Below are 15,627 nucleotides of genomic sequence, written 5' to 3' on the forward strand. Positions count from 1 at the left end.
CTTTGCACCAGTCTCCAAGTATATTGATCATTACCCCTCAGACCAAAAAGGAGATAGTCTAGGTCACTTGACAACTCAGCCTGTTAAAGTCAATGCACCCCAGGGTCCCCTCTTCTTCCTGTGCCCATGACTGGCTTCATGGATACACACTCTGTACAGTTGCAGAGAAATGTGCTCAGCAGGGCCCCACACTTTGTTTAATGCCCTGTTGTTCCATCTTGCAATTTTGAATTTCTGAATGAGGGATCTTGCATATTCATTTTATACCAAGTCCTACAAATTTTGTAGAGGGTTCTACTTCTAACAATCTGTGAATAGTAGCCATCCAATAATTCTTTAAACTCTAGAGTAAAATGGCCCCAGGAATATGTTGGTTTTTTTCCAAGATTAGGAGCAGCATATCTAGACTTTTCAAAGATAGAGCAGAGAGGGTCTCTCCTGAGGCATGGGGGAGCTGATTTCTTCAGCCTATTCTCACCTGCCTCTTACCAGCTGCTCTGTAAAACCACATCTGGACCATGGCCAGAATATGCTTCAGTTCTGTGAAAGAGGATGAGGGCATTCTTGACTTTGCAGAGTTAAACACTTGGAGAAACTTCAGGAAGAAAGCACTTGGGGAAAGGTAAAGCTAGCTGGCCATCAGCTCCCTGCCTGTAACCCCTGCTTATTCTCATTTTCATGGTTCTCAGCATGTTTATTCTCTTCTTTGCAGTGGTCAAAGAACAAGTTTAAATTTTTTATTTCCTCTAGGGAGCCTAGAGAGAGGCACGAGGCACCAAATACAGGAAGTCATGTGGAGAGGATCTCTTATTTATTACAGTCCCCATATTACTTCCCTTCTCCCAGCCTCCGCCCCCACCTCCAGCCACACTGTGTCTCCTTGCTCTTTCCTGCAGCAGAGAGCAGAAGGCAGTTCACCTCTGCTCTCTGAGGTCTGGAATCCTGCAAGCCCTGAGTATCTGAAGGCTGGTCTTATGAAACTACATCTTTCTCTGGTTGTGTGATTGAATGGGGCGCTCTTAAGTTTCACCTCAACTAAAGGGTTTGGGGAAGATCTCCAGTACAGGACTGCATTTCAAAAGCCTAAAAAGCCCAGAAGAGAAAGGTAGGCACCTGCACATTTTTTTTTTTATTTTGTCTTATTGAATGTGAATCAAGCTGATCTGAGCTAGTTGTGAATATCCAGTGTAGCCCTTTCAGTTGGCTTTGCGTTTTCAAGCTATGTATCCTGTGGAGATTTGCTGATTTATGTGAATGTGAGGGAAAAGAGTGAAAAGGAGATGAAATTTGGGTTTTTTGAATCTGTACATCTTTGGGTAAAGAATATCAACCAACATAGTACAAAGAGAAGCCAATTTTTACTTTCTTTAGAGGGAAAAATATCATTAGGAACTGAAATTTTGCTTTCTACAAAAGGGGTAAAAGTTTGCCAACTCCTTTTTTAATAATATAGAATCCCACTATGATTTTTTAAAATTAATTTCTGAGCTTTTTAGTTAAAGATGTATTAAAATTGAAAGAGAATTTGGTAATAGAAATTTTAAAAAGGTGTTTCCCATTGGGGGTACCTATGAGTTATAAATAAAATAAAAGCACTTTGTTAGGGATATGGTGGACATTATTTTCCACAATTTTCTATGAAATAGTTGTTCTCCTCAAGGTTTCCTGAAATTCGTTATAAGTAGTGACAACGTGTATCAAGTAATGGCTGAGAAATCTGATTTTATTTATTCTATTGTGTTAATTGATTGCAAAGATAAGTACCTATCCTTTATCTGGCTGCTCTTTTTTGGCAACTGTTTGTTGGAGGCGATGTGTTAGCTGAGACCTAGAGAAAGGTCAACACATATTCCAATAACACTACGTATTGTTTTGGATTTGGGGGGGAATGACTTTATGATTTTATTTTTATTTCATTTTATCCTCATAACCACCTTTTCCTCTGGGAGAAATATTTTATACGGACCTCATAGAATATCAACCAATTACACCTATCCTGCAGTCCGTTTTCCATGTCCTACGGAGTTCTTGGGAAAATGCAGTTTAGATCTTGTCACTTTTCTCAGTGAAATATGTCATTGAACTCCATTGCTTACAGACACGTACCTAACCTGTAGTCAGGGGACCCACTGCTTCATGTGTTGCTTGGGAGCTTGCTGTCCCCTGACTTACAGAATGTGCATTTTAACCAGATTCCTGGGTGATCAAGCACTGACTTGAGGGAGGGTAGATGAGACTTTCAAGGCCTGTTTCTTCAGTTCTGCCAGCGTCAGCTCTCACCCCCTGAATCTTCAACTGTACTGAACGCTTCCATATTCCCAGCAAGGGAGCGCTCTACTGCCTACCCATGTCTGGGCATGCTGTTCTCCCTGCCTGGATACCTCCATTCATTTATCTTCTCCACCCAATTACCCATTACAGCCTGATTTGTACCCTCATTACCCTTTATCCAATGCCTGCTGAGCACCCTCCAGGTCTGTGATTTTGTGGCACTTGGTAAAATACTTCTGTCATAGCCCTTAGCACATTAAATGACAGTTTCTGTATTTATTCTCTTCCTCGAGGAGTTATTGGTCTCTTATTTCTGAATCTGTGCCACTTGACACAATGCCTGGCACATAGCTTGTGCTCAGTCAATGTTGGTTGAATTCATGAATGAATGAACGAATGTGTACCTTACCTAAAGAAACTGAATTGATTATCAGAACGAGATCTATGTGTTTCCAGGAGCTTCCCGATCCCTATAACATTTGCTCTCACTCTTTTTCTCTGAGGCTTTGTCAGATTATTTATCCACCAAATATTTTGAGTACCTGTGATGTGCCCCACCTTTTAGAATCGATTTCTCCGTGTTTTTGTGGGTAGCCTCTCTCTCTCTTTGGGTGATTTCCCATCAGTGTTCCCTTTCTTCACCACTCCAAGTCAGGGATTAGCTTTTCAGCAAATAAATATTGTGCACTTTGCACATGCTAGGCAGATTCCTATGTGCTAGGATTGTGACAGCAAATGACACAGATGTGGTTCCTGCTCCATGCAACTCCCCATGTGGAAGACATTTTATCATCCTCTACCCTGCTTTTTCTTAATGAAAACCCAAAGAAGCCTGCCCTCTAATAAGTGTTGATGCATCCAAGTAAAGACATCAGAAGCAAAGTAGGAAAAAGTTGAGCTGTGCTCTGGGGCTCTGAGTTTGCTCCTGTACTTACAACTCTCTTGCCAGGTGACTGTAGGTGAATCCACAAACTTTTCCAAACCTTAATTTTTTTTTCAAGTAGCAAACAAGACAGAGCTATAGGGGAAAGCCCTTGACTTCATGGAGTGCACAGAGCAGAAACTCTGCTTTTCTAGGGAACCTCTGCTTTCATGCCACATGATAATATAAAGACAATTCTCTGCAGTTCTCTGCATCAGAGCAGCAAAGAGTCTCAGGGAAGTTATTTCATTACTATGCTCATGTGCTCAGCTATAGATATTAATGTTGTCCTTTAGTACATTTCCCCAGAGCACAGTGTGACAATGATTCCTCGGGAGCATGTCCTGTGACATAGAGGAATCTCCTAGCTATTAATTTGGGGGCTTGAAGTGGGGAAGCTGAATGGGGAGGCAGTACCATCCTTAAGCAGCCTCTGCTTTTGGAAAGCAGACAGAAAGAAAGGAATTGGCTTTACCTAGTAGTGCAGGAAAATGTGGAAGCCTGTAGACACAGAACCAGTCCTATTATATTGATCCTCATTGTATCACAGGGCTCCCTTTTTGACTACATGTGGGATTTTCCTCTTTTTTTCCTAAGGATTTGTGTATTAGCCAGATTTTGCCTGGAATCAAAGGTTGGGGCAGAACATAGTATCATTTGCCCCAAACCTTGTGCTCCTATAGGGTGCATAGATTGCTGGGAGACCAACACTTGCTATTTGTTCTCCAGGCCCAACCTGCAGGCCTAGGCAGAAATGGACAGCTTAGGTAGTCTCCAGTGACCACTTTGGCTCTCTTCAACTCTTTCCTCACGCCTCCATCTTCTGAAGCTTCCAGATGAAATACCTCCTGGACATCTAGAATTTTTCTTTCTTACTTCCTGCTGCGTATCCATCTTGTTACCTCCATACTTCCTGCATGACCACATTGGGTTGCAATGTGGTCATTCAGCAGCACTTGCTTGCTGGTCATTTCCTAATTGTTCAAATTCCCATTAATCTCTATTAATGAGCACACGTTATAGTAACAAAAGAGACGTTAACTGGCATGGAGGGGACATTTAGAGGAGTGCAACAGATCTCAGACTGTATCTGAGACCAAACTTGGCTACCATCAGCTCAAAATTTTTCTTTTAACCAGAGGCACATGGTAGATTAGAAAGAGATAGACTTAGTTTTAAGTTCCCCATTGGCTACTTCCAGCAATTGTACTCACTACCTCTTAGTTGTTGTTTCTGGAAATATTTGCTAATACATTGCACTCAAAGTGTAGATAAGACTGGTTAGTGAAACTGCATAATACATTACTTCAAGAAATAGATCTTAAGAGAGGAGGCTCACCAAGATGATGAAAATGAGAAGAAATATCACCTGCAGAAAGAATACTTGCAAGATCATTCAGGGGACATTTGAAGGAAGAAGTAAGTCTTGCAGCACATGAAGGCTGCTTTCAAATATTTAAAGGTGGCTTTGAGTGGGAAAAGACAAGGCCACCAGATCAATGAATGGAAATGATAGGGTAACAGATTTCAGCGGAATGTGCGTAAGGATTTACCCACCATCAGAATGCTCTAGAACCAGGAGTGCTGCCTTGTGGCATGATGAACGTCCTGTCCCGGGCAAAGTTCCATCACCCTGGAAGACCAGAGACCGGGGTGTTCCCAAGCAATGTCTGTGCTGGGTGTGGTCTGGCCGATGACCTCAAAGGTCTTTTCCCGCTACCCAGAGTCTCCTGATGTCAGTGCCTTAGCCCAAGCCATCAAATAAAGGGCAAAAAAAAAAAAAAAAAACAAAAAAAAAAACTTCACCAAGTTAGAGTGGGGGAAGCGGGTGACTTTCTGATAGTTAGTCCTACTTTTCTGCTGCAGTGATTTTAAAATAAGATCCTTGTAACAACAATGAGGTAGGTTGGACTTCCAGGAAAAAGAAATGAGAACAATGAGGAGGGAAAAGTTCATTCCAAACCACTCTTCTTGGGTTACTCTCCAACTTGATTGTGGGTTACTCCTTGTGCTGCAAAAACATTTCTATTTGATGGAAAATTGCTGTGTTTTGGTACATTTTCAGAAGTACCAAGGAGAAGTGGGTATCAGCAAATGCCACTGTTTGTCAAATCGAAACAAAGCCTTGATTTATTTTATTCTCTCAGTTTACCTAGGCTTGCTTTCTTAAAAACAACAATATTAAAACAATCTCTTTGAAATATAATCAACTGTGCAGGGCAAAAATCATAGAAACCCTTGCAGACCAGTGTGTTTATTTTTAGATGCACATCAGCCTACCCAGCATAGCAAAGCAACTGTCTCATGTCCAAAGCATGGCCCTGGGAATTTCCTCTAACAAGGCTGTGTTTCCGCCCATTGTTGCAGTACAAAGGGCAGAAGGAGGCCAGAGTGGAGGCTCATGTCAACCCCGCCTAGAGTGAAATCTGGGACCTGTCATCCCCTTAGTCCCTGTGATTCTGAGTGCATCTATGGGGGGTGTGGGGAGGTCAAGATAGAAGTCTCGATTCTGGGCAGATGCAAATGAGTATACATGGATGATTATTTCATTAAAAATATCTCAGAAACTAGTGATGGCAATTTAAAAACAAAGGCTCTGCTTTCTATTTGTAGTCAAGTATCTAACCCTGGTGCTATGAAGTGGATTCTTATATACTCCTGAAACAGGAACACCATTTGAGGATGCTGAGTTGGATTGCAATTAACAAAACAGTTTTAAATAAAAGTCATAAAAGCACGCAGAGTAAAAACAAAAGTCATAAAAGCAAACACAGTTCCAATAAATGCACACACACACACACATACACACACACATACTTGTTCTTTATAAGAGCAATTATCAGATCCCTGAATTACCCAGAATTTTGCTATTATTGTAGTCCATTTACTGATTTTTTATTTACTCATCTACAAAATGGGTAAAACAGATTTCCCATCATAATAGTTTTGGAATGTATAAGGTACAATGCTACAAGTAATCAAATCCAAACTGGACTTGACTTAAGGTTTTGTAATTTGGTACTAATATGCTGTAAGTTCCTGGCAAGAAATCTCTGTTAAAATATTTAGCATTACACTTCCAGTTTTTGTTTATTTCTTTTTTGCTACTGCAGTAAAAGAACTGGCAGAGCCTTCATGTCTTTGTCAAGCTCTCTCCACTCCCAAGGAAAGTCACTGCTTTGTTATTCAAAGTTGCAATGTGCCAGGTTGTGTCTTGGGCTCTCAGGGAGATGCAGAGGGTCTCAGGTCTGCCCTGACCCATGTTGAGTCTGCAGTCTGCATTCCAGCAGCTCCCTCTCCAGCTCCTGCACAATCAAAGGTTCAAGGAGCAAGGGGGACCTGCACGTACAGATGCCATCAGGGAAGGATTGTTGGGCTTTGCCAGCAGGTGGAAGTCCAGGCCACCTCCAGGATTCCAGATGCAGGAAAGCATTTTCTAACCCTTTGGGTGAGAATGCAAGCATCTTAGTAAAAATGCCTTTATGGATTGTTTTGTTTGCAAGTGTTTATTATCAGACACCCCTCAGGGGTTCACGGGGCAGTTTGAGAATGTCCAAAGTGAGGCCTGGGAATTTCCTTCCACAAAGGCTGTGCTTCCTCTCTTTGTTATTCCTCAAAGAACATGTTGAGGCATTACTAGAGATCCTTACTTAACCCTTTCTCTTGCTCTGGGCTCTTACAACTCCATCACAGAAAAATTACACTGCCAGCTGGCTAAGAAGCAAAAAGATTTTTGGAATTCAGTCATGTGTGTGCATCTGCAGGTGTGCAGGTACCTGTGTATGTCTGTGTGTGTGTGTGTGTGTGTGTGTGTGTGTGCACAGAGGAAATAGGAAATAAGGAATAAACATTTCATTTAAAAAGTTTTTCACTCAGTGTGATAACATACACTTACTCATTGATCAGACCAGATAAAACATCTACCTTCTTTGCCACAATCTGCATTCCTACTACAAATGCTGACTCAATTTCAGTTCCCTATCTCCAAGGCAGGAGCCTTATAGTATTATAGTTGCTTTTCCCCTTTAGCGTTTGCTTATTGGCTAAAACAGGGACACGATGAGTTGGAATATCTATCAATCAACCAAGAATTTTTTATTGAGCCTACATGTTACTAAGCACTGAGGGAATGCAGAAGCCCTACCTCCAGAAAAATTCCAGAGCCTATGATATAATAATACATATATCCAGATACAAACTTTTGTGCATTAAGAGGGTGCAAAGAAGCCAGGAAATTGTGTGGGTTAAGGATAGGAAAGATTAGAAAAGAGAAATGATCCCTTATCCATTCTGGGAGTCTTTGATTATCTCCAGGGACATTTTCATGGTGTCTACACTGTCCCCAACCCTCCAAGTACCAGCACAGGATAGTGCCCAAATGCACACCCACACATCCACACCTTGCTCTTAGGAGAGGAATTTGCTATCTTGAAGGAACTCTTTGGCCTTGTCACACCAATTACATGCTAGTTTCGTCCTCTCCTGCCCCAAATTAAACATCCAGAACTTCACCCTCAGCCACTCCTTCCCTCCCAGTGGCTTAAGTATATCCCCTTTTGTTGACATAGAATTATGCTTAGGTGCTTCACATCTTAAGATAATAGAAGCTGCTCTTCCCATCCCATGTTCCTCTTTAGCTGCTCTTCCACCTGCCTTTCCCCTCACAGAATTCTTGAATCGTGCATGTTCATGTCTTCATCTCATCACCAACGATTCAACTCCATTCTGTACCCCTGATCCTGGGTGTAACTTAGTGACCACCCGTGTCAAGATTCTCTCTGACTATTATGCCCTCAAATCCATCCCAGCTCATCATCAACAGCATCTGTCACCATTGACTACTAAGTCCCCTGGTCTTGTCACTGTCTCCTGGGATGCCACAGACTTCTTTCTAGCCTTCCTTCTTCTCCTTTGGCTGTGACTTCTTGGTTCTCTGTGCAGGTTCCTTTCCCTCTGCTTTCCCTTCAACTCCCTGATGAACTTGACCTGGACCAGCTTCTCTTCTCCATCTCACTGTGGCCCTGCTGAAGTACATTCCTCTGCCTAAAATTTTCTTTTTTCCCTTCTCTGTCAGGTTAACTATTCTCCAAAGCCTATTTTAAATGTCACCGGCTTCTGGGCAGAACTGGCCTCTGTTCTAGGTGCCTTGTGGCACTTTCCCCTTACCTTCCTTCCAGTGCTTTTGGTTCAAACCTCAGGTCAAGTTCTCAGGTGCTTCTTTCCAAGAACAGAGTGCCATCAGATTCATGTCTTTATTCCTAGTCCCTGGCATTATACCTGGCACGTTAGGTTTTCATTAAATGTTTGATCATTAGGAATGCAAATGTGTTAATCCTAACAAAATAACATCTTGTACTGTTTCTGGATGGTTGCATTAGCAACTAATTTTAATGTGATATTCAAATTATTCCTGTTTAGACTACTAACGAAGTCTTACCTTTTATGAACATCAGAATCACAATTCTGAACACTTATTATCTGAGTTTTTAATCCTTGTTTAAAAGCAAGAAATGAACAGCAGCTTGGATTTCATGCTGTATTTCTTTCTTTTTTTTGAGGGGGGGGGCGGTGGTACCAGGGATTGAACTCAGGGGAACTCAACCACTGAGCCACATCCCCAGCCCTGTTTTGTATTTTATTTAGAGACAGGGTCTCAGTCAGTTGCTTAGCACCTCGCCTTTGCTGAGGTTGGCTTTGAACTCACGATCCTCCTGCCTCAGCCTCCTGAGCCACTGGGATTACAGGCATATGCCACTGCACCCCACTCATGCTGTATTTCAATATCCGCTCAGGGAGAATCTATGAATGTGTCGTGAATGGTACTGTACATTTATTCATGTACCTTAAGTAACAGAAATAACATTATGTCAAGGCTGCTGCCTCACCGTGGATGATGACATTGCATAGGTTTTCAAGAGCTGTACCTTGCAGACTTATCCTATCTTCTTCCAAATCACAGACTGTTGCGTTTTCTGAAGGAGAACTGTGGTGACAGTTGAGCACTGAGGCAGTCAAAAATCCATCCAACTTCCTCCTTCCCAGGAGCCTGAGGGGCAGAGAGGGGTGTTAGAGGGCAGGGCAGAGAAATATCCAACTCTTGGGTGATGGGTGGGATGCTTACATCTCCTTTTGGCTATGAGAAAAATAAAACAAGCATGTGCCCTGCTAATTTTAGAAAAGCCTAATTTCTTTGAAATCTCTATTTGGGGTTTTAAAAATAATGTCTGTAGAATATTAATATAAGAGAATGCAAATGACAAAGGTGATATTGGTAATGCAAAGCATGGTTTGTCCAGGGGTGGTCTAGAGACCGGAAGTAGATGAACTTATCTGAGTTTTGCTCAAGATGCAGATTTAGTAGGTCCAGGCTCCCTGGACCTACTAAATTAGAAACTGTATGTTGGTGGGAGGTGGGTTGGCACCAAGAGGGACAGAAGTCCTGCAGAATCCATACTTTCCAGCCAGCATCAACCTTATTTATTTATTTATTTATTTATTAAAGTATTAAGACAGAGTTCTACACAAAGTAGTTCTCAAAAACATTTGTCCAAGTAGCAAATAGGACATTCAGGAATATGAATGAATTTATGGGTAAAAAGAATGGGAGTTTTTAAAATAAAAATGTACAACCAAATTGCTAACATAACCTGACATGTGACTAGCGATTGAACCTGGGCTGCTTGTAACAGAAATTAGTAACTTTCTACAAAATTATCCATTTTCCCATTTGTTGTCTGTAATTTCTCCTTACTTATTTTATCAGGTATTTCTGCCCATTGCTTATATGCTTAAATTTTATTTCTAATGTAAATTAATGTAACTTACAATCTGAATGCTTTTTTTTTTACTCATAACCCATATCAAGTAAATCATCTCATAAACTACAAATTTCAGTATTGTATGAGCTTCATTTATTGTACTGGGTTAGCCTTCAAAGAAGCAGACCTCCAATTAAGGAATTGATTAATAATTATTTCCATATTTTGCTAATATATCCTAGTTATTTTTTTTATCTCAAAACTGAACTGCCACACCACAACATGTAAACATGCAAGTACACACATACACACAGACACAGATTCACACTGGTGACACATAGTGGTCACAAACGTGCAATCTTAGTGGGCGACTTGTAGGGAACTGAATCAGGAGAAGGAGAAAGAAACACTGGAAGTTTAGAGAGAAAATAAGCTGATTTGGAGAGATAAACACACACACACACACATTCACACACAGTCATACACACACATATTTAGAGAGAATAGAATTTAAAAATTCCCTGTGTGGAGGCTTTTTAAAAAGCTTCTTAGGACTTTCCGGTTCTTTTGTCACTAGCAATGAGGCCCTAATACTCACCAGGATCTGCTCTCAGCACTTGATTCAGATGACCTTATTTAATATAACTGCACCTCTAATGTCCATTTTACAGACAAGAAAACTGAGAAACAGAGAGAGTAAGTAATTTACCCAAACTTTCACAGCTAATATATGGTACAACTAGGACTCTAACCCCAGAAATGTGGTACCATGCCCCCATGCTCTTATCTCTTTTAGCACCTCTAGTCATGTGATGCATTTGCAATAAGCATTGGCCTCCTCTGTGCTCCCACTATACTAGGGACCGGGCCAATGACAGAAGACAAACAAAGTCCTGGAAGGATAGTGGTGTCAGGGGACAGCAGAAGAGCCCATAAATAGATCCTTAGAAGGCAGTTCAGGAAGTGCTCTATCAGAGGGACTGCGTAAGTGTGTACACAGGACTAGAGTCAGAAGAGACTTCTTTCAGGGAACGACCTTGAATTGGGCTATGAAGGACAGTGGGAGTTAAGACATATGAATGGAGAGAGTAGACAGTTCTAGGCAGGGACCTAGAGAATACAGTGACTGTGGGACTCTTGGGAGGTCTGGAGAGGGGAGGGTGTGATGAGGCAAGAGCAGCACTTAGCCTGATGGTGATGGCTGTTTCAGGAGGCCTACATATACCAAAACATCACGTTGGGCAACATAAACGTGAACAATTTTTATTTGTCAGTTTTATCTCAAAAAAGCTGGGGGGAGAAAAGGAGTGGGAAGAGGCAAAGCTGGCTGTGGATACAGAAACTGTAATTATTAAAGGTTTTAGCTGAAGACAATTGTGTGTGTGTGTGTGTGTGTGTGTGTGTGTGTGTGTGTGTGTTGGGGGAGAGGAGTGAGGCCCCCTGTTCTAAGCCAAGAGCTTGTCTACCTGCCAGTATTTCTCTAAGTGATTCCAGAGCTTTTGATCCAGCAGAGCTAGGCCTAGGGACTAGAGATCAGTAATTTGTTTTCAAAGTGAGAACCACTATGATAAAAAGAATCATGCTGCATCTCAGAGGTTATTGAACTTTCAGATACATCAGAACCACCCAGAGAGGGTCAAAATGCTGGTTCCTGGAGCCCACTGCCTGCATTTTGGATTTGGAGAGGTCTTGGGTGGGATTTGCATTTCTAACAAATTTCCAGGTGGTGCTAAGGGTTCTTGTTGAAAGTTCACACTTAGCAGAACCTTGGAGGGCAAATCTAGGGACTGAACCAAAATTATGTGGGCAATTCTTCAGTCTCACTAAAATTTGAAATATCCAGAAAAAAAATTACTAAATCTCTTATCTTCTTTGCTGTCAATGCTTCTCTTACTAACATTTTTGAGGTTTAAGAAAATCCAACCCAAATATTTCTGACAATTCTGGTTCAATTTGGTCTTGTCCCAGGTCAGAATATGGTAACTTGTAGGGTTCTTTGGAATTTAAAAAATTAGCCCTCTGAAACTAGAGTTTGCGAAGCAGGAAGCCACTTGTTGCCCAGAACAAACACTTGAGCCAAGCATTTGCTCTTTTGGAGGCCTCAGATCTGTGGCTTTGGAGCACGTTTCTCTACATTCTAGAACAGTCTGAATCTGAGTCTCTGTGGAATGGGCCACAAACGTGGAAATGGGAGATCTGTGTCTCTGAGTGTGGTCAGCTGGGGAAGACCTAAATATATCCTAAGGGCTGTTATTTCCTCCTTGAAAGATAAGGCAGGAAGAAGCTGGGAAATCCAAACTCAACTGGACAGATGGGTGGGGAAGAAGGGATCCTGTGTGATTATTTTCTCTTTGTTTACCAAAACAAAAAACAACCACCTTCTCTAATATCACGATCACAAATGAAATCACTCACATTCAACATTCATAGGAAAAGAGTTAAGTGAAAAATAAGTGGCAGAATTAATCATCATTAACATAAGTAAGTGAAGAATCAGGGTGAAGCCCACAGGATCTGATAGAAACGCAAGTGACAAGAGAAAATTTCTTGTGAAATTTCATAATCAGCTCTGCAGCCTGAACTAAAGAGTATTAACCTGCAAACACCATTCCAAATGTCCAGAAGCACCTAGAAATCCTCATTCATCCAAGGTGGATATAATTCCATTCACCGCCTCTATTTCATATAGAAGGAAGGGGCTAAATGTAAGTTTGAAGATTTCCTACACAATTTGTCACCTTTAGTTTACCAGTGGAATTAGATGGTGCTCCCTATTCCATCTCCTCACAAACAAAATTCAACCCTTACTGAAAGTCACTTCTGAGTTTTGAAACAATGAGTTCAAAGGGAAGTTACTAAAAATAATTCGAATTAACCATGATTGTATAAAAAGGAAATAAATGGAAAACTACTTTCGTTGAGCCTGAGAAACAATACGCTTTCATTACCTTGCTCTTTCCCCTCATTGGTTTAATTTTCACTCTGGAATTTTAGTTGAAGTAACTCAGATGCACCAATTTGATGGTCTATTTATTTGCTGTTTCTGCATGACTCCCGACAATCCTCCCAAGCCAGCACCCTCGCTCCCCTCCACACCTGTCAGCCCACCTGGTTTCCACCTAGCTCCAGCCAGATCTGCTCTGTTCCCAGATACCTGAGGCTGGCCTCTCAACAACGCTGTGAAAGCAAATTCTCACTCCAGCAGGTAGAAGAGGGTCACTAATTAAAGGAAGGATAAGTCCCCAGGTCTGTTGCTTTGATATAATCAGTAAAAATTTAAAGAATGGGAAAATAAAGCTTGTTAATGGTGAAGATTCTGGGACTCCACCTTGAGATCTGGGGAGAAGGTCACAGAAAGGGCCTGGAGATTCTGGTCAACAGATTTCCTGAAGGCCTATTAAGTAGTCTGCCCAGGAGATTTACTGAGATCCAGTCCAAGATGCTGATCCCCGCCGCCCACCACAATGGTCCTTCATAGGGTGGGAAGAGGAGATGGGCTTGGAGATGTCATCAGTTGCTTAGAGGACTTCTCACCTGCAGGGGCCTCAACCACCAGAACCTCAATTTCCTTTTTGAAAGCAACCCTAAGCTTGTTATTGTCATTGCCTTCCATAGAGCAAGAAAAAACAGAAATAGATGTGCCAAGTCAGCAGCATTTGTCAAGAGTGAGAGCAAGGTGGGAGGCAGCCTTCTCACTTGGCTGTGATTCTCTGCTGAGGAGACTGGAGATGATGGCTGTGAGGCCAGCAAATGGGAAGGGAAAGAGTGAGGAATGCTTTAGAGGGCACTGGAACATCCTCATTCTGCCAACAAAGCCTGTGCAGGGCCAGCCTGGGAACTCGTTTCCAGGATTAAAGAGTGCACGTTTCCCAAACACACAAAATATTGAAACTGCAAATCGTGTTTATTCATAAACAACTCATGATAGAAAACATTTCTCATTATTGATACTCTTAATATTGTCTTGGAACTAGAGCGGTAACTACTGGAAGGCACATTGCTTGGGGCACATTAGAAGAGAGGCACTTAGGTGGCCTGAACTGCTCTGTTCAAAGATAAGAAAAACTGAGGATCCAGCAGAAAACTCAATAGCAGGTAGAAAACCCAATGATGGGTAGCTGCATTTAAGGGTCAGAAGGGGGACTTGCAATGCCACCTGTACCAACACACACACCCTATTGCACTGGCCCTGCTTTATTTTTTTATAGCATTTTTGCTCATTTGATATGCAACAATTTTGTTTATTGCCTACATTACTCTATCAGTCAAGGTCCTGGAAGAAAAGAAGAGACACTCTTCAAGATTAACAGAAGAGAGTGGGTAGTTAGTCAACAGAGGGCCAGTAGCATGGGGAGCTGCCCCCAGAGATCTCCTCTCCTCAGGCACAAAGGGGCAAAAATCCTGGGGAGGAAGATAGTATCAGAGGAATCTGGCCAGGTCTGTGGCTGTGGGTGATGGGGGATTCCCCCAAAATCTGAGACTGTGGGAGGAGGAACACAGCCACTGCCCAAACTGCAGTCTGGCTGAAGAGCAGAGATGTGGATACCTGGCTCCCCTTTTCTTCCACCCTGCAATCTCCTGCTGGGATCTCCCACTCTCCACTCTCCCATTGCCCTCCCAGAGAACAAGGTGCTTCAGGATGCAGGGTTGGCCTCTTGGGGCACTGAGCAGGGCTGAGAAGGGCAGATGTGCACCTGGAGGGTTAACTGAGGCCAGCCAGCACCCTCCTGGGGGACAGCTACTGAGTTACTACTCATCCCCAGATCTTAGAACAGCATCTGGTGTATAAATGTTCAATACATATTTGGTGATGAAATCAATGCATGCATGTCTTGGAAGAAGAGGCCTGCTGAACAAAAAGTTAAGCTGTTTCCTAGGGTGTGATGTAAACCCCTACTGTCCCTATATTCGTACTCAGTTAAATGTCGTCTTGCTCACCATACTGTCATGTGAAGGATGTTTTGAGGGGGTCAAGCACCACAGGCAGATCTGGAAGGAAAAAATGAGAAGGTATTTGGCATCTAGATTACACGTTACTGGGAAGCTGGCTTTACAGTTTTCTATATCATACTATAGGACCTGTAGGACCTGCTGGATTTCTGCGTCATACTGTAGGACCTGCTGGATTTTGCTAACAATAGATTTGAGCAAGAACACAAGTGCCGCATGCCCAACAGTGCAATTGTGAAGGTCAGCAGGCCAGGAGGGTATTCTGCAGGTATGAGACTCGCAGGGGCATTGAACCTGGAGTGAACCCCCACCACAGGCAGGAGGCGGCAGCTCTGGGTTCTGAAATGCGATATTGGTGGCTCCTCCCTGGGAGACTTCCCCGGATCTATATGGACCTGACACGCTGTGCTCAGCATGGTGTAAACAGTTAGTAGCAGCCCTAGGATTATTTGTCATACAAGATAAATACTTTAAGTCTGATAGAGGGGTGGACATTGATGTCAGAGGCTCTGCTTCCCACACTGGAGTCATTCATCCCATATTCTTGATTAGGGAGAAGGTCAGAAGGTAACAGGACAGCCTGTTCCAGAGGGCTGCTTCACCCCTGTCCCCCAGCAAGGTTTCCTGCTTCCTTCCTTCAGGGTCGAGTGGAGCCAAAGCTTGTTTCCCTTCTGACCCCAGCTCAGCACCACACACCACACTTATTTTTTTCAGGTGGCCGGGGGG

At 42.5% G+C, this 15,627-nt stretch overlaps 1 protein-coding gene across 5 annotated transcripts in view; it reads left to right on the forward strand.

Moving 5' to 3' along the window:
• Positions 1 to 858: 858 nt before the first annotated feature.
• The window catches only part of Adgrf5 (adhesion G protein-coupled receptor F5), a 90,197-nt gene continuing 75,428 nt past the window's right edge, over positions 859 to 15,627 (forward strand). For all 5 annotated transcript variants that reach the window (XM_026394427.2, XM_026394431.2, XM_026394429.2 and 2 more), the window contains exon 1: positions 859 to 1,105. The gene's annotated coding sequence lies outside the window, so the exon portion shown is untranslated. The remainder of the gene's footprint in view (positions 1,106 to 15,627) is intronic.

This window comes from Urocitellus parryii, chromosome 8, assembly GCF_045843805.1.
Source record: "Urocitellus parryii isolate mUroPar1 chromosome 8, mUroPar1.hap1, whole genome shotgun sequence".
Taxonomy (NCBI): domain Eukaryota; kingdom Metazoa; phylum Chordata; class Mammalia; order Rodentia; family Sciuridae; genus Urocitellus; species Urocitellus parryii.